The following is a 25,119-nucleotide window of genomic DNA, read 5'->3' as shown; positions in this document are numbered from 1 at the left end:
TGCTACATTACTTTTGTTTTAAAACTTTCTACTTTTTTAATCAAAACTATTTTATCTTGTTTGATCTTCTCTATCATTTGTTTAGTCATGAACTTTTCCTCTACCTATAATTCTGAAAGATATTTTTCCCTTGCTCCTTTTATTTGTTTATGATGTGACTTTTTCTCAAAAGACAAGGATTTTAACAAAGAGTTCAAAATATACAATCAAAGAACCTGAATTCAAATTCTGCTCTGCCATTTACTACCAGTGTGACCCTTTTGGCCCTCAGTATTCTCATTCTATGAAAGCAAAGTAATGTCATTAATAAAAGAGTGAAATTGTAATCAGTAAGATATGAGCCTAAATCCCACCTCAGACATTCACATCATCTTGATTCCATACCCACTGCTCTAATGTGCCATATTGTTGTCATAAATTTTCAATATGAGCATTTATACCTCAGAAATCAGCAAAAACTATATACCAGAGCATGACTTATTATTTTATTGATTATTGGGGTTTAAGAAAGTGATAGAGAAAATTTTATTAATGCAGATTAACCTTAAAGGTGTAATTTGTGTACATTGTTTTCAGCGACTCAGTTATTAAACATTTACCAGCACACTCCTGGATATATTGTGTCTTCAGTTCTGCAACACTAACTGCCTATTGGGCTTATCTACTTGGATACACCATTGGCATCTCAAACTCCATATGTCCAAAACAGAACTGATCATCTTTCTCCCTAAACCTGCTCCTCCACCAAACTTTCCATTTTATGTTGAGGACATCAGCATCCTTCTAGTTATTCACATAACCAGCTTCAAAATATTGCTCTACTTTTCAATCCTCCCTTGCCCTTCATATGCTCTTGGTTACCAAGTCTTATCTATTCTATTTCTACAGTATGCTTTATCTGTCTCCTTCTTTCCATTCTCATAGCCACCATCCTAGTTCAGGTATTCATCATCTACCACCTAAACTATTATAGAGACATTTCCTCATCATTTGTTTCCTTGCTCCTTGTCTTGCCCTACTTTAATTTGGCTTTCACATACCAACTAAAATAATCTGCATGACTTTCTTGCTGAAAAATTTTTGGTATCTCCCAATTGCTTCTAGGATAGACTACATACTTATAAGTCTGGTTTTTAAAGTTCATGCTCCACTCCCCAATCTGACTCCAATATATTTTTCCATCCTTGTTTCAAATTACTTCCTTTTACACATTCTATGTTTTTATACACATCTATACAGGACCATGAAGGCTTCCCTAAGGTCAAAATTACATTAGTCAAATGCACATTAAGTGCATTTGATAAATATCTATTGAATGATTTGAATTATAAAGCACTTCATAAGGCCTCCCATACCTTTTTCAACAAACTGTTTAATACCATTCTCTGAAGTGCAAATTAAAACAAATTAGAAAGCAAATTAAACATAGTTCTCTTCCAAAGTTTTTAATTTTCTAAAATGGGGGACATATACATTGAGATAACATCAAGATGGACATATGTAAGGCATACTACTATGTCTTGGAACATAAAATTTAATATTGTCAAAGCTAGTAAGTGGCCTCTATTATGACAGGTTTAAATACCTTGTGCATAATCCAAAATTTGAAGAAATATTTATGTATGCATCACTTTTTCAACGATTCATCTCCATCTTAAGCTATGTAACTTCAAAACAAACTAGACAATTGACACACAATGTTGCCCCATAGTGTTTAGATATTAAGGAAGAAAGGGGGAGGAAGGAGAGATTGAAGAGGAACCAGTGCAACAAGACTGACAAGGCTCCAGATATTTTGAGTGTCTCCTGCTGGCTTCAAGGAATAGGTAATTGTGCATAACATTTCCAAAACAAGAGGCTAGTGCTGCTACTAGAAAAGGTGGAGAATTCAGCTCATCAATCCTAATTCAGGCTTCCCTTGTTACCCAACATCTACTTAATGGGGCCTAGAAGTGGTTCTTGTTAGTCTATGATCCCTATCACCTATGTTTAACTAATACATTATTCAAAAGAGGCAAACAAAAATAGTTAATCCCTTCCCTTTACCCACATACTACCCAGACATTTCAGGCTTTTTAAGTATTCCAAATGTATAAACAACAGCTAGCATGGCAAAGAGTTCGATATGGGGTAAAGTTATTTTAATCATTATTATTTTTTTTCTTTCACAGTGGCAGTTTTTAATTGATGTTCTTTTCACTGACATCACAATGAAGAGGCTATAACAGTGTTCAAAACAAGATCCTTCTGGAACTAATAATAAACCTAGGGAGGTAAGTCTCTATATAATGCGCCTTGTTAAAAATTCTGAATTATGGCGTTATAGCAGTTACTGTTATAGTGAGGTACCAGTATTCTTTTCTTTACTATTTGGCAATCTAAGTTTTACCAGTATGTCAGAGTTGATTATTTTTGTTATATTATACAATAAATTATTTTGCTTTCTACAAATTTTGTGAAGATTTTATTCTTTGATTTAAATAATTATTTTCATATTCAAGGTACTTGTTCTTTTTTGAGAATATACATCAAGCTATAATGTTAGAAAAAAACTATGTGAGGTCCACCCAAACTGGACTTTTTTGAGGAAAGGCAAGAAATGGGGAGGGGAGCCAAAGAAGAGAGGGAAAAGATGGGGGTGGCTTTTTCCCTCTATTACCTAACAACATGGCAGTAATAGATGGGACCTCATTAGAACAGTTGTAGTCACAACTTACAAAAAGCATTTTAGCAAGCTGTGGATCTAATGGAAATTCTACCATCATGGATTCCAATTCAGTCAAATCTCCACAGCCATTTAAAGCAACTACATAATTCAAAAGTTCTCTCATCAGAGTTTCAGGAGTTGGTGAATCCATAAAATCAAAGTGTACGAAGTCACCTATACCAAGTTTCCTCAACCATAACACCACTGAACCCAAATTAGACCCCAAACTTTCAGGCTAAGTGTTGTCCTACATTTCAGTTTTATAGGCTTTCTCTGCATAAATCAGGCCTGGTACAACCAGCTTCACCAGCTCTTTGCTGGGCAGAAGCTTTGCTGACTGCTGTCACCGAAAGAGACTCCACTATGATTAGAGGATTATATACTTTTGTTTTGCAAATCCAGGGTCAATGACAAACACTACACCATCTATTGTTAGTGATGTTTCTGCAGTATTGGTAGACTTTTCAACCTACTGCTGCAATTTGTTTTTTGGAGGCCCTTGAGGCAGAAGTATGGAATATAGAGGAATGATTTTAATATCACCAACTTCTGGATCTAAATCACTATCTTCCCACTTTATTCTCTTATAGGCTTTATCAGTTTCCTCTTGCCCAGTGTTGACCTGAAAACTTGGTTATAGAAAAGGCAACAGGCTAAATGCACACATTTTATGATTTAATTAATTAATTGATCAATTCCCTATAAAGAAAACAGTTACCTAGCGCTATGGAGTCAGAGGTGACTCTGACTACCTAGTACAGAAATCATCTGTCTTAAGTACATTTTGCCATGAAAAAGAAACTCTCCTAATTAAGCAAATCATAAATTCAGTAAGACAGGACAATTAACAAAGCAATGTTAGTCAGGCCTTGGGATTTCAGGCTGGGTAAGCATATGTCTTGGTGATAAGGAAAGAAACCCCACCACTAGTAAGTGGCAGGCTTCCTCCCCTAAACAGATAATTGACATAGGAAAGGGTAAACAATGTTCAATAGAAATTATGACCTAAGATGTCTATATTTTCTTTACCATTAATATGCCATAACATAGTATATGTCTACAGATAATAAGATTCAAAGGAAAGTCTCATTATTCAAGATATAGTGTCTTAGGTTAAAGGTCTCCTTAAGGAGTGTAGAGTCGGCCTTGGCTGGCTTTTGCTGACATAGGAAGAGGCACTCTCTGAGTTTACTTCAGAGAGAACAAAGAGATTATTCCAAAATTTTATATTAAATATTATCACCAGTAAGGAAAAGATCTCCTTACTCTTCACACACGTGAATTTGTGTCACAGTTCAAATTGCTGCTTTGAGGTAATCTCTCTCTGGTTCTGGAGTGTAAAAAATCTCAACAGGGCATACAGCCAGGGGACAATTATCTAAGTAAATCTTAAATTTCCCCTCATCCAAAGCAGCCCTCATAATGATAACCTTTAAATCTGATCTTTGCCTCACAGCTTCTTTCAGAACTCCCGTGAGAACATGTGGCCAAAGTCCTTTCATGAGCTTCATCAAGGATTATAACACCATAGCTCTCTAGAAGGGGATCATTCATAGCTTCTTGAAGTAACATTCCATCTGTCATTTAATTGAGGATAGTTTTTGCAGTCCATGGAAATCTTCAAAATGAATGGAGTACCCAACTTCCTGGCCCAACATCATATCCATTTCATCAGCAATTCTCTGAGCTACACTCACTGCAGCAACTCTCATGGGCTTTGTGCAAGCCACTCCTCTTTTGGGTGCTGGTAAGGAGCACATGAGCTCAACATAGTGCCGAGGGATCTGTGTTGTTTTACCAGAACCAGTCTCACCAAACTAATAAGAAGGACAGATGCCTAACCAGAGTATCATCAAACTAGCTTTATATTCCCAAAAGGAGCTGAATCCACTTCTTGAGAATGGCATAGGAACAAGGGGTGTGGGGTAGATTAGTGAATGGACTGATACATTGTGGAAGTCTTGTATGTCGTGCATGTGCTGTGTGTGTTGAATGAGTGGAATATGTTGAATGTGTTGAGTCTGTGGCTTATGCTTGAATGAGATGAGGAGATTGTGAAGACTTTTCATAATAAAAATATGGGGAATATTGGATTTTCTAAATAAAATTTCTCTACCATAAGGCCTCTCTCCTTGGATACCTGAGTTTCAGGTATCCAGGGCTTGTGGACGGTCAGTTGGTCCACCACCCCTCCACCAGCTACCAGCTTTCTTTGAGAAAGTGCTGTGGGCTGTAAGCGAAACTTGGAAGTTACTCAAATCTCCCCTTTGTTTGTTGTACTGTTGCCATATCAAGGCTACCAGTTCCTGAGTCTCCCCTTCCCCTCTTTTCTAAAGCCACATCAGCAGTTAAGTTAGATATTAGATGAGGTAATTGTGTTGGGATAGGTGAAGATTTCCCAAGTTTGCCTAGTATTTCGCACTTAGATTGTGAGCCTGCCTCCCAGCCAATGGAGAGGTGGGATAGTGGGGAGGTGGGATTCTCTGCTTTAGGGTATAAAACTGTGCTTTAATTTCTGTAAGTTGCCTCCCTCCACCAGCTTCCTCAACCTGGTGGAAGGATGTCACTTTCTCAAGAATAGTCATAAATTTTTTTCTTTCTGTTCTTATTGAGAAGCCTCTTCATTTATTTAAGATTTTGAGTAAGGGTCTTTTTATTCCACACATGCTGAATACAATGCTTTTAAAGGTGGTACTCCAACAGGAATAATCATAGCATTTCTAGAGACACACAAGTCCTATCTCTGACCTAGTGTCTGTGAGACCAGCAGCAAGTCACTTCATGTCTCAGGGTCTCAGTCAAAACTTTAAAACTTGAAGATTCTGAGAAAGAGTCATTCTATACTGTCCAAGCAAGTTCTCTCACTAGGAATTCCCTTATACCAGTAAAAACCAATGATCTATCCACTCCCTGCCCCTCCAAAAAATGTACATACACATATACATATTATGTCATTCACTTATTTATCTATTTGTACACCCATTCATTCAGTCAGTCATTTTTTTTTGTTTGCTAAAGCACAGTTCTAGTTGATATGATTCATTCACATTCCCCAATTATAAAAGCAGTCCCTAATCCTTATGAGCAAGAACTGTCTCTTTTTGTCTTTTTTTGTCTTTGTATCTCCAAGATCAGCACAATTTCTCACATGATTTATAGGTGCCTAGTGTTTATGGGGGCAACTGGATGGCTCAGAGGATAGAGCTCTGGGGCTGGAGTCACTTAGAATTCAAATCTGGCCTCAGACACTTACTAGCTGTGGGACTTTGGGCAAGTCACTTAACCTTTGTTTGACTTATCTATTGGAAAAGGAAATGGCAAACCCACTCCAGTATATTTACAAAGAAAACCCCATGAACACACAGTGTGGTACATGAGTTCACAAAGAGTCAAATAAATAAGACTGAATGACTGAACAACAAGCGTTTATGGAATTGAATTTTCTCTTAGAAGATGGAAAAGGGGAGGGGGTCTTCTTTTTTTTTTTTATTTAACTTTTAACATTTATTTTCACAATATTTTGGGTTACAAATTTTCTCCCCTTTTATCCCCTCCCCCCCAGTCCCAAGCATTCTAATTGCCCCTGTGATCCATCTGCTCTCTCTTCTATCATCCCTCTCTGCCCTTGTCTCCATCTTCTCTTTTGTCCTGTAGGGTCAGATAGCTTTCTTTACCCCTTAACCTGTATTTCTTATTTCCTAGTGTTAAGAACATTACAGTTGATCCTAACACTTTGAGTTCCAACTTCTTTACCTCCCTCCCTCTCCACCCCTTCCCTTTGGAAAGCAAGCAATTCAATATAGGCCAAATCTGTGTAGTTTTGCAAATGATTTCCATAATAGTTGTGTTGTATAGGACTAACTATATTTCCCTCCATCCTATCCTGTCCCCCATTACTTCTATTCTCTGATGATCCTTTCCCTCCCCATGAGTGCCGACCTCGGATTGCATTCTCCTCCCCATGCCCTCCCCTCTATCCTCCCCCCCACCCTGCTTGTGCCCTTGTCCCCCCCTCTCCTGTATTGTGAGATAGGTTTTCCTATCAAAATGAGTGTGCATTTTATTCTTTCCTTTAGTGGAATGTGATGAGAGTAGACCTCATGTTTTTCTCTCACCTCCCCTCTTTATCCCTCCACTAATGAGTCTTTTGCTTGCCTCTTTTATGAGAGATAATTTGCCCCATTCAATTTCTCCCTTTCTCCTCCCAATATATTTCTCTCTCACTGCTTGATTTCATTTTTTTTTTAATATATGATCCCATCCTCTTCAATTCACTCTGTGCACTCTGTCTCTATGTATGTGTACGTGTGTGCATGTGTGTGTGTGTACTCCCACCCAGTACCCAGATACTGAAATGTTTCAAGAGTTACGAATATTGTCTTTCCATGTAGGAATGTAAACAGTTCAACTTTAATAAGTCCCTTATGACTTCTCTTTTCTGTTCACCTTTCCATGGTTCTCTTCATTCTTGTGTTTGAAAGTCAAATTTTCTTTTCAGCTCTGGTCTTTTCATCAAGAATGCTTGAAAATCCTCTATTTCATTGAAAGACCATTTTTTCTCCTGAAGTATTATACTCAGTTTTGCTGGGTAGGTGATTCTTGGTTTTAGTCCTAGTTCCTTTGACTTCTGGAATATCCTATTCCATGCCCTTCGATCCCTTAATGTAGAGGGTGCTAGATCTTGTGTTATCCTGATTGTATTTCCACAATACTTGAATTGTTTCTTTCTAGCTGCTTGCAATATTTTCTCCTTCACCTGGGAATTCTGGAATTTGGCCACAATGTTCCTAGGAGTTTCTCCTTTTGGATCTTTTTCATGCGGTGTTCTGCGGATTCCTTGAATATTTATTTTGCCCTCTGGTTCTAGAATCTCAGGGCAGTTTTCCTTGATAATTTCATGAAAGATGATGTCTAGGCTCTTCTTTTGATCATGGTTTTCAGGTAGTCCCAAAATTTTTACATTGTCTCTCCTGAATCTATTTTCCAGGTCAGTTGTTTTTCCAATGAGATATTTCACATTATCTTCCATTTTTCCAATCTTCTCGCTATGTTCTGTGATATCTTGCTTTCTCACAAAGTCCTTAGTGTCCATCTGTGCCATTCTAGTTTTGAAAGAACTATTTTCTTCAGTGAGCTTTTGAATCTCCTTTTCCATTTGGCTAATTCTGCTTTTGAAAGCATTCTTCTCCTCATTGGCTTTTTGAACCTCTTTTGCCAATTGAGTTAGGCTAGTTTTCAAGGTGTTAATTTCTTCAACATTTTTTTGGGTCTCCTTTAGCAGGGAGCTGATCTGCTTTTCATGCTTTTCTTTCATCTCTCTCATTTTTCTTCCCAGTTTTTCCTCCACCTCTCTAACTTGATTTTCAAAATTCTTTTTGAGCTCTTCCATGGCCTGAGCCCATTGGGTGGGCTGGGACACAGAAGCCTTGATTTCTATGTCTTTGCCTGATGGTAAGCATTGTTCTTCCTCATCAGAAAGGAAGGGAGGAAATGTCTGTTCTCCAAGAAAGTAGCCTTCAATAGTCTTATTTCTTTTCCCTTTTCTGGGCATTTTCCCCAGCCAGTGACTTGACCTCTGAATATTCTCCTCACACCCACCTCGTCTCCTGGTCCTCCCAGCCAGCGTTTGGGGACTGAGATTCAAATGCTGCTTCCAGCCTTAGGGCTTTTGGCAGGGGCAGGGCTGCTGTTCAGTGTGAGAATTAAGTTCAGGTGGTCAGGTTGGGGCAGGGACGCCTCTCAGGCTCAGTTCCCTCAGGGGGTTTATGCACAGACCTTCCACAATGGATCCAGGCTCCCGCCCACTTGGGGAGCCCCTGTCTGCAGCCGCCTCTCAGCTTCTACCTCCCGGGGGGGGCCCGAATCATGGGGGCACCCCACTCCCCTCTCGACCCGCCAAAGAGACTCTCTCACCGACCTCCGTCACCTGTGGGAGGAGGGACTTGTGCGGCCGCTGGAGATCCCATCCCTGAAGCCTGCTCGGGTCTGTTTCTCTTGGTGCTGTGGACGCAGCAGGTCTCGGCTGGGCTGGGCTCCGCGTCTGCAGCGCGACGGACCTTTTGCGAGAGGTTTGCGGGTCCCTCTGTGGGTGGAGGGACCCGCGCGGCCGCTGGAGATCCCGTCCCTGAAGCCCGCTCGGATCTTTTCCTCTCAGTGCCGCGGCCGCTGCAGGGCTGCCCTCTGCTCCCAGTCCCGGCGCCCAGTCCGCAGCACGAAGGACCCCCCGCGAGAGGTTTTCAGGTCTCTCCGGAACAGAAATCTCCCTCGCTCCAATGTTCCTCTGGGTGCAGAATTCACCGTGAGTTGCTCCCCTGTAGCCGATCTGTGGGTTGTGGGTTCGGAGCTATGTGTATGTGCATCTCTCTGCTCTGCCATCTTGGCTCCGCCCCTGGGAGGGGATCTTCTTGAGAATTGCTGGTGGTGAAAGGCTAGCAAAAAGTAAGACAGAAGAGTAAATATATAGGTAGCAGAGCCAAAATTTGAACCTAGACCTTTGCATTCCAAATGTTGCAATGTATGGAAGTTGCAAATTTAGGCTTGATTTCAGAAGGAAAGAATCCCTAATAATTATAGTTGTCCAAAAGTGTAATGGGCTGCCATAAGACTTGATGCCTTACTTCTCATTGAAGGCCTTCAGGCAGGGGCTGAGTAACCACTTGTCAGTTACATTATAGGAAGGGGTTTTTTTTTGAGTATGAGTTAGTCAAAGGTCCCTTCTGATGGGGCTGATGGACCCTCAAAAAGTAAAGACCCTCAATCCTAGAACTATCCCACAAATTTTAGGAAGTCAGATCCCTGGCATTCCCTTGAGGCACCAGTCCCATTTCAGTCAATAATCCTTTTAACTGCCTTTTCACTGTGGGTCTCTGGCCACTTAACTCCCTCAATTGTCTGCACCTGGCCCACCTCAGGCTACTTGCCACTCCTTACTCCCATCCAGATCTTTCCACAGACTTTCTGTATAAAATATTGTAGCAGCAAGCACCCTGACACATATCCTGATAAATATCTGGTCAATGGACCCAGATGGCTCAGGAGGAGAAAATGAGATTGGTGACCTTGCACAGCCCTCCCTCACTTAAAACAAAGTCAAGTGTAAGTCATGTCATCATTTCTCTGATGTTATGGTCTTCTTCAAAAACAAAGAACAAACACAACAACCAACGGCAACTCTGACACATCCAGGATGGCCGGCTGGCACGGCTTCTTAGATCTGCTTTTCTAAAAGGAAAGTAATTTTTGAGGGTTGAACAATCTTCTTTAATCACGTATACTAACAGAGAAAATACAAACAGAAAAATAAAGACTCAAAGACAGGGCTTCTAATTGTCTGACCATAAGCAATACATACGTCACAGATCAACAGACAGATTCAACTATCTGACCATTACATACATACATAGTTACCAGAGAGAGAAGTGTCAATATCTGGATTTTGAAAGGGGAAGGGGGGACTGGTTGCTCCTTAATGGCTGCCCAGAGTCTCCTCTGGCACATAAGCTTTCTTCCAAAGAATAAGCCCCCAAAGCAAAACTTTACCTCAGAGTATATATACTCTTTTCAGAGTCAGATGGCATGACCCTCATGACTAAGTGCCTCATTAGAAATTACAAACAGTGTGGGCCTTCCTACAAAAGGATCCTCCACTAATCAAGCTTTCTTTAATCGGCTCCACCTAGGGACCTATTAATGGGCAGGGAAGATCTTTTCAACTCCCAGTAACATAAATCTCATTAACATTACAAATATCAATCTTATCCTCATCAAATGCTCAGATTCTTAAAATCTGGCCTGCTTGTATTGGCTGCACAAATAGCACAGACCCTCTAGGAATCTTGCCCACACAATTGGTGTCATAATAAACTCACTATTTGAACTGAAAGAAGGCTTAAATGGTCAAATTCTTTTGAGCCAGACCCCCACCCTGTACCCTTGCATTTGGGGATTCCTAGCACCCCAAACCACAACACCTTCTATCTCTGATATTCTATGGTTTTGTGATTACTTGAACTCCATTGTTCTTTTCATTATTCTATACTTCTCTCTTCTCTGAAAAACTATGGAATTGTCTCATGGGAGATTCTGGCAAAGGACTGCCTAGCATGGAATGCCCAGATCAAAGAAGGCTCTGTGCTCTCTGAGCAAAGCAGAATTGTAGTAGCTCAAAAGAAACATGAGATGCACAAATTTAGAGACCTCTCCATCCCAAATGTTCATATGGACTATTTGTACCTGACCTGTAGTAGAGCACTCATAGCTCATGTTGATCTGATCAGCCACAATCAAACACACCATAACTTGATTCCAACACAGTGATGTCACTTTGGTCCAACAACCAGATAACCAACTCTCTCTGTAGATTGTAGATGAGCTAGGTTTTCAAAACTCATCACATTTGTTTAACCTGGGGCTAAAGTTTGAGGTTTGTTTGTTTTTTTGAGGACATTTATTGTGATATATATTTTATTGTAATGTATACTGACCTCTGTTCCATTCACCAAACACTTATGAATAGCAAACTATATAGCCAAGGATGAAAGCCAGATATGCTGACTCTGACTTCTGAAAAAACTAGGATTTTTTTTCCACAATGCCATGAATTTATTGTATAAGATGAGAAGTCAAAATATAATGATCTTTTTTTCCCTTTGAAAGCAGCCCTCAAAACATTTGACACTTGCTAGCTATGTGACCCTGGGCATGTCATTTTAACTTCAACTGCCTCATCAAGAAAGAAACAAAAACAAGCATATATTTGTAAGAAGCTTTGACTTTTAAAAAAATTTAGAATAATTTATCTATACATATACATATACAGTATTATGGTTTTTTATTTTGATTATACAATACAGACAGTGAAAATAGTAAGCTGTTAGTAATATGTTGCTTTTCTTTAAGGTCCTTGAATGAATGGGAATGAGATATTTAAATTTAAAATGAATTTTCATTTTTCTCAAATCAAAGCTTTGTATATCCTGTTATCATCAAGCTTCCTATTTGTATGATTTTAATTTCATTTGTAAAGAGAAATTACAGCCTTTTTTAGTATTTTCATTCAACTAAAAATATTGGTTGTGGCTAATGTTGAAAAGGCAGACCAAATTTTGAATGAGACAGCTGAGAAATGTGGAAGATTCTGTTTACCAAATACTAGCTTATAGGTTTAGCTAAAATAATGAGATGAGAAGACTTCTGGCACACACATAAGACTTGTTTACATTTTGATTGCAATTTAATAATTTGCTGATTGCATTATAATCACAACAATATTGCATTTTAATTGCATGCATCTATTTGGTTAACTAAATTAATGCCTTGAAATTACAGTTTGATTTTCACTTATACATAACCAATTCTGTTTCTGTCTCTGCTCCAATAAGGATGATTATCAGCAAGTACTATTCCTGATCATTTCTTTCTGGTAAACTCCCTAGCCATATTCTGTCTATAGCATCCTAAAAGATGATATTTTTCAAACTAATGTAAAATGATTACTATTTCATGGATGAATGTGAAGTGCATAGGAAAGCACTTTGTTACAGAAATCTACAACATTCAGCCACAATTAGTAGGGAAGAAGAGAACTCTGTAACCGCCCCTTGTCCATTAGCTCATATCTAATATTTGTGTAACAAATACTAGTATTTGTATATTGTATGACAAATTTGTTTGTCTGAAAAATGACATTTGGGGATAGGGAAGGAACAGGTTATCAGGGTAATGGGATATAGTAAGAAAAGAAAAAGTAAGCAAGTTTCATAAAACATAATTTGAAAATGTAGAAGTCTAAGGTTTTAAAATGTCAAATTTATTAAAAAAGCACCTAAGGATTTAAATCACTCTAAAAAAACAGAGTCTTTCAAGTCACCAATTTCTTGGACTCATAGGCTTTTATAATATTTTTGCTACCTGGTGACTTCTTGATATTCAATAATGCATAGAAGGAAAGGAGCATCCTCAATTAATCCATATCTAGCAAGGTACTTCATTCAGTCATTCAACATTTAGTAAGTGAGAACTATCTTAGGAAGATTCTGAGGATCAGCTGGCAGGATAAGGTACCAGACACTTAAGTCCTTGCCCAAATTAAACTGCCAAGCATTCAAAACATGCTTCAGAGAGCACAACTCCAATGAGTTGGCCACGTTGTTCGAATGTAAAATGTACACTTGCCAAAAAGATCCTTTTAAGGAGAACTCGCATGGGGCAGGCGATCACATGGTGGTCAGAAGAAGTGATACAAGGATACTCTCAAGGTCTCTCTCTCTCAAGAACTTTGGATTTGATTGTGGGACATGGGAGACCCTGGCACAGGGTTATGCTCAGCATGGCATCAGAAAAGATGCTGTGCTCCATGAACAAAGCAGAATTGAAACAACACAAAGAAAATATAGGATGTGCAGATTTGGAGTAACCATCCCAAATGTTCACATGGACTATCTGTGCCTAATCTGTAGTAGAGCATTCCAAGTTTGTAATGGTCTGATTAGACACAGTCAAACACAGTGAAATTTGACTTTATCATAGTGATGTCACTTTGGTCCTCTTCGAGAATGAAGGACAACAGCCAATCAACTGTGTCACTTACTGGGCTGCGGCAAGGGAGATACTAAATTTATTTGGTAGGTTACCTTCCCTCATGGATTATCCAGTCTGGAAGAAGGATAAGACACAAATGCAGATGATTCATATATATTATATTGTAAGCACAAACAATGGATACAAAACACCGTTTTGTATCTGAAAAGAAAGCCCATACGAATCAAATTGTTTTTCTAATTTCATTATTTAACATGATGATGTCTATTTAATCTGAGCAACTTCTGGCACCTTGTGTAAATTCCCACAAACTAGAACCTCAATATATCTTTGTTTTTCACTGTGGAATGATCTGGATGGAATCTCTGGATAGAGCAGCAGTGTTGCAAGACAGAGGTGGGGCAGGCCTCAAAAGGTTGAGACACAAAGACTATATTCATGTAAATAAAATGAAGTAAAGACTTATTGGAAATAGTTTTCTTAGAGAAAGAAGGGTGGGTCCCAGTGGTACTTATGGTATTTGAGACTGCAATGCCAGATTTTCTAGTGGTTGGGCCTAAGATTTGTTTGCTTCAGCAAACTAAATAAGCCAAGATGAGTTTTAGAACCAATCTAGAAACTGGATAACTTGATTCTTATAAAAAGAATTAGCTGTAAATAAAGAGAAAGAAGTCTTTGGGAGAGGGAAAAGAGAAGATGTCTTTCATTTAAATAAGGAAATTATTCCTTTCTTTCACTTTCTATTTTTTTGGAATAGAAAAGGGAAGATAAAAAAATGAAAGGGCAAGACAGGACCATGGGATCATAAGTCTAGAACTGAAAGGGACTTTAGAGACCATTTAGTCCAAATCCCTAGTTTTACAGATAAAGAAACTGAGGCATATAGGAGTAAAATGACTTGCCCAAGGTCACACATATAGTAAGTAACTAGGATTTAAACCCAAGAGCTTTTGACTCCAAATCCAGAATTCTAAGCATTGAATGTTGAAAGGTATCTCAGAGATTCTGAGCAACAAGCAATTTTTTTAATGCTACTTAAATACCAAAGATTTTATTTTAAATGTTCCTGAACTAACGTCTCTCAGAACTATTCCATTATATAACTCAGTTCAGATTCTTCTCATTGTTATAGACTGATCTCTGGAACACCCTCCCACCATTCTCAGTGGGCAGGAACATAGCATAATCTTCCAACCAACCTGAACCATCATTCTTAGTGATTTCCACGTTTATAATATGTCCTTAAACAATTTTAGCCTCTTAGCTAATCAATAGAAAAACAATATTAACTGCCAACATTCTAACAATAATAATTGATAGGAAGAGGTTTAAAATTTATAAAGTGATTTATGTAACAATAATACATTTCTATAGTTCCTTAAGGTTATTTTTGTTTAGTCACTTTAGTTGTGTCTAACTCTTCTTGACCCCATTTAAAGTTTTCTTAGCAAAGATACGGGAGTGGTTTGTCATTTCTTTCTCCAGTTCATTTTACAGATGAGGAAACTAAGGCAAACAGGACTAAGTGACTTGCCCAGGGTCACCCAGCTAATGTCAGAGGCCAGATTTGCCCAGGGTTGCACAGCTAGTAAGTGCCTGAGGCCAGATCTGAACTCATGAAAATGAGTGTTTCTAACTAGAGGCCCAGCACCAGATCGGCTGTGCTACCTAGCTGCAAAGTGTTAACAAGGTGTTTTATATACGTAATCTCATTGGATCCTCACAACAACCCTGTAAGGTGCTATTTGTTTTTAAACTGGATCTATGATTTTATTGGTATAAGGAATTCTGAATCAGGAAATTCCCTATACCAATGCACAAGGACATTTACCTTTCATCTTACGGAATTTCCTGGAGCACTGGGAAGTTATTGCTGTTCTCGTTAATTATAATTGTTATATTAATAATTTAGGTAGCACTTTACAATTTTCAAAGCACCTTATTCATCTCATTTTATCATCACAACAACCTTGGGAGACTGTGCTATCCTTCCTGACTCCAAGACCAGTTCTCTAAATTGTTCTTTAGGTCCTTCTAACATAAACTAGAGCAAGGGTAGGGAACCTGCGGCCTCGAGGCCACATATGGCCTTCTAGATTCTTGGGTGAGGCCTTTTGATCAAGCCCAAGTTTCACAGAACAAATCCTTTTCTTAAGGGGATTTGTTCAAGTTTGGATTCAGTCAAAGGACTGCACTTGAGGACCTAAAGTGTCACATGTGGCCTTGAGGCCACAGATTTCCCACCTCTGAACTAGTGTTTTAGTCTGATTGCTGTGCCAAGGCCTAGCTGCTTCTAAGACCAATCTTGAAAGTCAAGAAGACTGTCTACAAGCTCAGTTCCTTACTGTGATCCCTCTCACAATCTGAGGTGCTACTAATGTATGGAATTAGATTATCTGTAAGTTAAGTGATGGAGCAGGCCTGTATTATTGTTACTTCCATTATTGCCATTACCATTATTACTGATTATCTATGGAAACTGCAAGAAAAGGATGGGCCCGTTTGAAGATTCTCTTATCTTGAGTAGAAACAAAAAATTTGTATTAAGTATAAAAATTAAGTTTAGGAAACATTAAGTAGTATTTTTTTTGCATGGTAATAGTTAATAGTTTTCTTTGAACTGTAGCTTCTTATGGTCTCCTAAGTTCCCATAGTAAAGTCAACAACATTTTTTCTTTTTTACTTTGCAAAAGATTTTACTCACTGGCCTTCTACCCCCAAGCCAAGTCAATAGCAATTTCTTTCAAGGTCACTCTTAAAAATATTCAAACCAAACTCATCCTGGAATAACTGCCACCTCTCAGTGCTGTTATCTATATCATCTTTCTATTAATAATTAGAACCAACCTTTCATAGGGTTCTCTCAGATAACAGGAACCTACAACTAAGACTCCTGAAATTCATGAATGTATGCAAAGGCCCAGTTGATTCTAAGACCAGTCTAGAGAGTCAAGAAGATTTTCCACAAGCTCAGGCACGTACAGCTTGATGAATCAGAGATGCTAAATTTTCTAGGACACTTAAAGAGCCCAAGAGTGTTAACAACAAGGAGTAATACCAGAGGCAGAGTTTTTTCTCTGAACTGCAAGAGCAATCAACTTGAATTCCTTTGGAAGATACATCTTGTAACTCTCACATGGATGTTGGTGCTTGTATTGGCTTGTAGAAGAAAAAACAAGAACCTACAGGTCTGAAAGAAGGATCTTGGTCCTCATCTGGAAGTACCTAAGGGAGCCATGATAGCACAGTTTCTGAATTTTAGGGACATGTGTTCAAATCTATGCTGTTGTTTATTGCTTCTGAAGCCTTGGGCAAGTCATTAAACCTCTCTGGGTCTCAGTTTCCTAAAAGGAGGGACTGGGTTATATGATTTATGTGAAATATATGTATATGTATGTATATATATATGTATGCATACATATATATGATACAATATGTACTATTGGAGGGAATACCCCACACTGATGAGATCACAGCTCCATTGGAATACTGGAAAAGGCCTAATTAAGGAGATGAAGACAAGAAAATATAAAAAATTGAAGCATGAAAATATTAGAGAAGTTATGTTCAAGCCTATTGAATATCAGTTTCTATACATCAACTTATTATGAAAGTAAACTAAACAACAACCTTGCTAATAGACTGTTAATGTTCATAGTACAAACAATATACTCAAAGTAAACCCATGCATCAATGAGAAGACACACAGGTTATAGAGCTCCTGTGCCTCTCCTGATATTCCACTACTACAGGTTCTAGATAGAGAAGGAATAACTCACTGATGTCACAGAAACACCAGGTCCTGTAAGTTATTTAAGGTGAAAGTATATGCTTGAGAGAGATCATTTAAAGAAACTTTTTCTTTAATCCTCCACCACCAGTTTTTATGACTGATATATTCCCATTCTTTTTTTCACCATACAGGGCCATTTTGTAAATTATGAAGGTCATGAATATACTTACTATTGTTTATGAAGATGCGTGAAATTAGTTTACTGTCCTAAATAATGATCTGATTTGATACAGGTCCATACATGACAAACAGATAACTTCTTATTTCTCTTCATTCTTCTGGACAGATAGGTGGTACAGCATAGAGAAAGCTGAATCTGGAATCAGAAAAAAATGGGTTCAAATCCTTCCTTAGACACTTACTAACTGTAGTCACCTAATTTCTGCCTGCTTCAGTTTCCTCACCCATAAGATGTGGATACTAATAGCACTTACTTTTCAGAGTTATTATGAGGATAAAGTGATATATTTATAAATTGCTTTACCAGATAAAGTGCTACATAAAATACTAAGTCTTATCATTATTCATTATCATATTATTCTCCTGAAATTCTATAGAACTAATCAGGAAAAATGTCTGAAGTGTCTATATATAGAACTCTATTTTGCATTATTAATTTTTTCTTCGTTCTTTTACAGTAGTACTTTCATCAACTGAATTCAACAGACAATTAATAAGTACCTACTATGTGCAAGATTCTGTGGTATACACCGGAGATGTAAAAAGGAAAATAAAATAATCTCTACCCTCAAGGAATTTATATTCTACTCTTCTACCATCCATGGCAGAAGCCAATATTTATTCCAAGGTGACTGAGGAAAATAATTATTAAGTAATTAGTGATAAGCAATTACTAATCTGTAATCAGATCTTCAGATTATTCTTATTAAAAATCACAAGATCTGGCACAGTAAATTTGGCTGTATTTTGAGGGTTTTTTGTTTACACAAAATAAATCACTGGAAATGCTCAGCAACCTGACATGACAAAGACTATTTTGTTAATAACTTGTCAGCAGCATGAACAAAACTCTGGAAATTCATAAAGTGAATTCAATAGGTATAATTGCTTAAAAAATGTCTTAGGTGTGTGAAACCAAAAAATTTGAATAGGACAAGAGAAAAAGAGATGGGAGGAGGCCCTTGAAGAGGGAGGTTGAATAGCTTTCTGAATTAAAGCCTCAGGAACCAAGGCGCTACTATTCATGTTTAGCATGAGTGTGTCAACCAGACCAAACTGGACTCTACCCTGAGGATGGCGAGAGTTGAACAGAGAAGCAGAGGCGAGAGAGGCAAGAATCAAACAGAAGATTAATTTCAAAGTGAGGGAAACAGCTTGCAAACAAGATGGAGATCTAGACATATGTGCCACTACCTCTACCCTCACCCCCCTCAGTGGGGGAACCCACTTCAGTGTGGCCAAACTTTGATTTATATATTTGTGACTAGACAAAGAATCAAATAGTGTAGTGTGGCAACAGTAGTGAGCCAAGCAGCATCATTAAGGCAAGGCTGTCTAGTGACAAAACATCTGTTCATAGCAAGGATTCATGTTTGAGCCTATTGGTGCTTACCTGAGCTCAGGGGCTATCAGTTCTATGATTTAGTTGCAGCAGTGTTCATCCAGAGGGTGAGCACAAAGGATTGTTGTTATGCCAAGCTCAGGGCACAGCTTGTTTGCTAGACCTTAGCTCTGGCAAACAGGGTGTCTCCTAATAGTATCTTGACAGCTGAAAAGGAACTATGATTTTCCAGACAGATAAAAATACTTTGTCCCCTCATGTCTTTCCTCACATGAGGAAACCAATCAATCTACATGAATATATTGAAAGTCTACTATGTTGGGCAGCTAGGTGGCATAGTAGATAGAGTTCCCCAGACTGCACTTAAGAAGACTCATCTCCCTGATTTGAAATCTGACCTCTGACACTTAATAACTGTGTGACTCTGGGCAAGTCACTTAATACCAATTGCCTCCAAAAAAAAGGTGTGGGGAAAGAAAATATAAAGAGGAGTATCATGTGTGAGGAATAGTAGAGGAGTTTGTATTTAATTATAAAAGAGTGGGCCATTGGAGTTTACTGAGTAAGGAAGTAGCATATTCAAACATATTTTAGTTAAAATAATCCTTGGACAGCCATGTGGAAGATAGGTTGAAGCAGAAAGAGACTTGAGGCAAGGATACCAGTTGGGATCCAGTGAAGAGATGATGAGAACCTGCACTAAGATGAGTAGAGAAAAAGGGATAGAAATGAAAGACGATATAGAAGTCAAAACTATGAGATTTAGCAACTGACAAAATATGGGATGAGTGTGAGGAATCGAGAATGAAAATGGTGTTGTAGATCTGGATAACTAGAAGTGTAATGTTTTCCTAAACAGAAACAGAGACATTTGGAAGAGTAGTAGGATGGGAGAAAAGAGAAGTTCTATTCTGGACATATTAATTTTGACTGTAAGAAATCCAGTTCAAAATGTCCAATAGGCAACTCAGTGTGCAGTTCTAGAGATTAGGAGAGACCTTAGGGCAGGACATAGAGCTCTGGGAGTCATTGGCATAAAGATTATACTTCAACCAATGTGAGCTAATGAATTTAGATAGTAAAAGTTAACAGAGAGAAAGTAGCCCAGGACAAACCTTGTGATTCTCCAACAACTTGGATACAAGCTACTGAAGCTGATTCAGCAAAGGAGACTGAGAAGGAATAGTCTTAGACACAGGAAGAGAGCCAAGAGAGAACAGTATCAAAAAAAAAACCAAAAAACAGAAAGGAAAAAGTATGCAGACGAAGATGGTCAAGAAGGATATGGATTGAGAAAGGCCATCATATTCATCAGTAAAGACGTTACTGGTCTCATTGGGGAAAACAATTTCATCTGACTTCTAAAGCCAAAAAGTCAGATTGCAAAGTTAAGAAATAACTGAAAGGAGATAAAATGGAACCATCAGGTATAAATAGCTTTTTTTAGAAGCTTGGCTGCCTAGTTTTCAGATCCAGTTTGCAACAGATCACTCAGGGCCTGAGGATTCAAACAAATAGTTCTTTTATTAAAAAGTAACATCAAGCTATAGGAACAATTTCCAGTGTGGTTAGAAACAGTTCAGTTAAATCAAAACAGATAAAAGCCACCAGCAAAAAGATTAAAAGCAATTGACAAGAACATTCTCTGGGGTTTCAGAAGTTCCTCATTAAAACCCTAAAAGCAATACTCTCGTCATCCAAAGGGCCCCCTGCTGGGTCTCTCGCCAATCCATTTGGGGGCAAAGTTAACCCAAACTTTTTCTAGATCTACCCCACAACGTTTTTGCTGAAACAATCCCAGCTGCTGGAATGGGTATGGGAAGTGCAGGGGAGATTAGGGAGGATTAACTCAAGCCTTCCAAATTCCACCAATATCCTGGACCAGGAAAACGTGGAAAAGATATAGGATGACAGCTTGATGGAATAGTAGGGGACTAGTGGTTTTTTTGTTGGTTTTTTTTTTTGGTTTGGGGGATTGCTTGGGTTTTTGTTTTGTTTTTTTATATTTTTTAGGATGAGAGAGATGTACTTGCAAGCAGCAGGCTAGAAGCCAGTAAAACTACACCTCAATTAGTGCATGTTGCATATTTTCAGTAGGATAGAACCAATTACCATATTTTACATAATTATAACTTCAAATGGAGCAAATTTTAACAAATGTGATCATTTTACAGGATTCATTATTTGCATTGATTGGGACCTAACTGTGGAAAGACAAGGAGAGATTAAAGGTTGAGGCTGGAATATGAGGATGGACACTGTCTAGGAAAGGAGAAAGGAGAGAAGAGGGTCATAGGTGCCTAAAGAGGGCTTGGCTTTCTGAGGAGAAGGCCATCTCTTCATCGGAGACTGGAGTAAAGGAAAATTTAATAGGGAATGATGTCAAAGAGCTTTGAGATATCAAGAAGGGAAAAAGAGGAGTTCATAGTGAAAGGTCTCTACTTTCCTAATAGTAATATCTAGCATTTATACAGCACTTTAAGATTTGTAAGGAACTTTCCATATATTGTTACATTTACTCCTCTCAACAACTGTGTAAAGCTGATACTGTTATCATCCTGTTGTACAGATGAGGAACTGAAGCAGATTAAATAATTTACCTAGGGAGCCAGTGACTGCACAATAGCTATCTTTGTGGTTCTGAGTGGTATCCAAGAAGTGGTTTCTGATTTGGTTAAATCCACAATTCCTTATACTCTGATAAGAATTTTTCCCTACGGAGCAGTACAAGCTTCTTACAAGAATATACGGAATTGTGGGTTTGACCAAATCAGAAACCACTTCTTGGACACCACTCACTGATGAAACTCCTTCCATACTGACTGTATTTCAATGAGTGTTGGTTATGTAACCTAGGCACAATGGATGCTTTATATAATGGAAGTGAATACATGTGCTTGGACACTGTATGCAAGGTTAAAGCACAGAACTGATTAGCTAGTAAAATGAACATTAACAATGAGAAAATTTATAATAAGGCATCTAATCAAGGGCTATTAGCTTTATTCACATTTCTAGTAAGGCCAGTCAATAGATGAAGAGGCTGAAAACCCAGAACAGCTCTGCCCAAGAGATAAACTCAGGATCTGGGGGAACTGGGAGACAACAGATGCCCCCTAGAGGTGATATTATTCTCAGTTAATGACTTCTTCAGTTCCAATCGTCTCTCTCTCTCTTACCTTGAAGACCACTCTTCTGCTTCCTTAGCTGTGTCTCTAGCTACTTCTTGTGTCTATTTCCCAACCAAATTTCTGACACTACCCAGTAGAGTGGGAAAATAGTAGAGTAAGAGAGACACTCTATCGATCCCATGTGTTATGGAAAAAAGAAGAAATATCCAAGCTGTAAGGTAGGAAAAGTAAAAAATAAGGAGAAACTTGTTGGCAAAATCGTCCTTAAAGTTCTAATTAGAATACTGGTGTGAAGTAGCACCTGTAGCTTCATCTCCTAGCTGGATCCTGTTCACTTGTTTTCAGTGGGAGAGGAGATGGCCAAGGCTTAGAGTGTCCAAGAGAGCCCTGAAGTTGAAAAATGATCTCAGCCCACTCTGATGGAGTCAAGTTAAACCAACCAGTATTGACTAAGTGACTTCTATAGGTCAGGCACTATATTAAGCTCAGGAAATACAAAGGCAATGTAATGTTAATGAGATTTATGTTAATGAAAGATCTTTCCCACCCATTAATGGGCCTCAGATTAGGGGAGGCTTGTTTTGAAGGATGAGCCACACCTTTTGTTAATTGCTAATGAGGCACTGTGTCAGGAGGGTCATGCCCTCCAGCTCTGAAAAATGTGTATATACTCTGAGGCGAGGTTTTACTTTGGGGCTACCTCTTTGGAAGAAGGTTCATGTGTCAGATGAGACTCTGGATAGCTGTTAATGAGCACACTCACCCCACTTTGACTTGTCTTTCTGGTAACTATGTATGTACTGGTCAGACAGTTAACAGTGGAATCTGTTGGTCTGTTGTATGTATTGCCTAGTGTCAGACAGAAGCCCTGTCTGTTGGTCTTTATTTTCTCTGCTTGTATTTTCTCTGTTGGTGAATGTAATAAAAGTAGATCGTTGACCCCTCAAAAGTTTCTTTCCTTTTAGAAAAGCAGATTTAAGAACCTGTGCACCAGGCCCTCCTGGGTAAGCCAGGGTGCTTGGTGCTACAGGCAAAAAGCTAATTTTGCTCTCAGGGAGTTCACAGTCTAAGTAGAGATATAATATGAAAACAATATGGGTAAAATGGAGATAATCTTAGAGAGAAGGCACTAAAGTTAAGGAGGACTGAAGAAGACTTCTTGCAGAAATGATGAGGGAAAAAATTCAAGGCATAGAGGACAGTCAGTGAAAATGCATGGAGGTGGGAAATGTGGGGTCTTGTTCAAGGAACAATAAATGGATCAAGATGACTAAATCTCAAAGTAAAGGGTGTATGGGGATTAGGGGGAAGGTAGGTGGGCAGGATCAAAGGAATCAAGAGGATCAAGGATTAATGTGAGAAAAGGACAGGTTATGAAGGGCTTTAAAAAGTCAACAGAATTTATACTTGATCCTGAATAGATATGCGGTATTTTCCTCCTCTTTCTTCCCCAGCCCAGGTCAGAATGTTGTCTGCCTTTTCCAAGTTTCCTCAATCACTTTGTTTGAATTTCTCTTTTGTCCATATCACTTCCTATCCTATATCGTATGTTTTTTTAGATTCATGTCATATTCCCTTTATTTCATTGCAAATTCCTTGAGGCTGCAGACTTTTTTTCATATTTTTTTTTCCAAGGTCCAGTATAGCCTCAGTGTAAAAGCTTGTGGACAGCTTGTGTTTATCCACAAATATTTGATAAACTGGCCTAAACTAAACTGACCTCCCCTGCCTGCCCCAGAAGGACAGCAAAACCATTTATTGCATTACTATTCCATTGTACTTCCTGAAAAGGTCTCTAGGCCTGGCCTGGTCTAGTCTACCTGCCAGGGAAGGAGAGGAAACCATTTCATCATATTGCAGCTGTGGATAACCTGCCTGAGCCTGCCCATCAGAGATGAATATAGGCACTATGTCTTCCTTCTCCCCCCACTGGTCCACTCACCTGAGCCTGCCCCCATGCAGCTACCCCACTTCTAGTTATACAGTCAACATCCAGAGCTGTTGATCATTTATGTAAACTTCTTCCTCAATGATCAATTAATTCCTCTCTGGTAATCCTTCTCCAGCTCGGTGATTCTGGACCCTTGGTACAGTTCAAACCCTCTTCTCTTTCCCCCACTGTTCACACCTGTATTCCCATCCTCCTCCACAATATCACCTGCGCGTGCGCGCGCACACACACACACACACACACACACACACACACAAAACATCCCACTTTAAAGCTACCACAGCTTCCACTGTGTACCCTGGAATACTTGTTCCACAGCTAACAAATTTTATTTTATGTTAAGTCTTTTCTTTTCCCACTGCTTTCATCTTCTGACTGCTATTGACAGCATCTCCCCCAGTTCCTTTCTAGAACTGGCTACACTTTCATTTTCACTCCCCCAATTCACTTTTCAAAGTGAGAGAGTGTGATTACTCCCTGCTCCCTATTTTTACTTCTAAGTATTCTCTCTACCAGCATCACTCAGTAACCTTCTCTCCTCTGCAGTTCTTTCAATCCAGATTTAGTACCCAATCAAGATCCATCCCCAAGATACTTTCCTTCCTTCATCAGTGAGTTTAGTATCTGAAAGATCTTCTTTCTTTCCCCCCACTCTACTAGGGGACATATTAATACTCTCTCCAACACCCCTACATCCCTATTTTTTTCCCATGTCCTAGTTCTACACCCCACCTCAGCTTCATACAGAGAGGGGCACACCCTCGATCTTGCCATCACTCACAAATGATTCACTTCATGTTCATGAACTCCTAAATTCCTTTATCTGATCACAATCTGTTGTTATTCCTTTTGCCTTGCAACTCCAAACCCTGTTCCTCACCCTTACTAAACTTCTATTCTCTCCACCCTTCAGTTCTTTCCTAGGCAATCAACCTGTAATGGCTACAATTTCCTTTCTCTATCTTGACCCCTTGGTATAGCAGTTCAACTCTATCTTGTTCTGTCTCTTGAGACCCTTAGCCTGTTATCCAATCCCCAATTCTGAATTATTTCTGCCATCATGCCTCCTCACACACCTTCACTCCTACTCACATACTACTTCATGAGGTTAGAGAAATCATAAAGCCATGTTGACTTGATCTACCACAAATTTATATTACAGTCTCAAATGAGATTATAATTAATGATGAATGCTAGAGCAAAGTAATTCTTTTACACCTTCCTAGCTGACTTACTATCCCACTTACCACAGTATTTTTCCAAAAGGTAATCTCAAATATTCCATGACCCCACCCTACCCCATCCTGTTGCCTAAGAACTTTGTCTTATATTACAATGAAAAAATTGGGGCCATTTGCTGAGAACTCCCTTTTCTCCCCCCCTCCCCCATTTCACATCACCCATTTTACTGGTACCAATACATCATATGTCTCATATGAGGCAAACCCCTCTGCATGAACATATGATCCCATGCTA

At 38.9% G+C, this 25,119-nt stretch overlaps 1 pseudogene; it reads right to left on the bottom strand.

The window, feature by feature from the left end:
- Positions 1-1,445: 1,445 nt before the first annotated feature.
- On the bottom strand, positions 1,446-11,002 carry LOC140498742 (ATP-dependent RNA helicase DHX15-like; annotated as a pseudogene).
- Positions 11,003-25,119: the final 14,117 nt, after the last annotated feature.

Source organism: Notamacropus eugenii, chromosome 4, assembly GCF_028372415.1.
Source record: "Notamacropus eugenii isolate mMacEug1 chromosome 4, mMacEug1.pri_v2, whole genome shotgun sequence".
Taxonomy (NCBI): domain Eukaryota; kingdom Metazoa; phylum Chordata; class Mammalia; order Diprotodontia; family Macropodidae; genus Notamacropus; species Notamacropus eugenii.
Note: the sequence above shows the minus strand (reverse complement) of the source record. Positions and strands in the feature narration are given on the sequence as shown.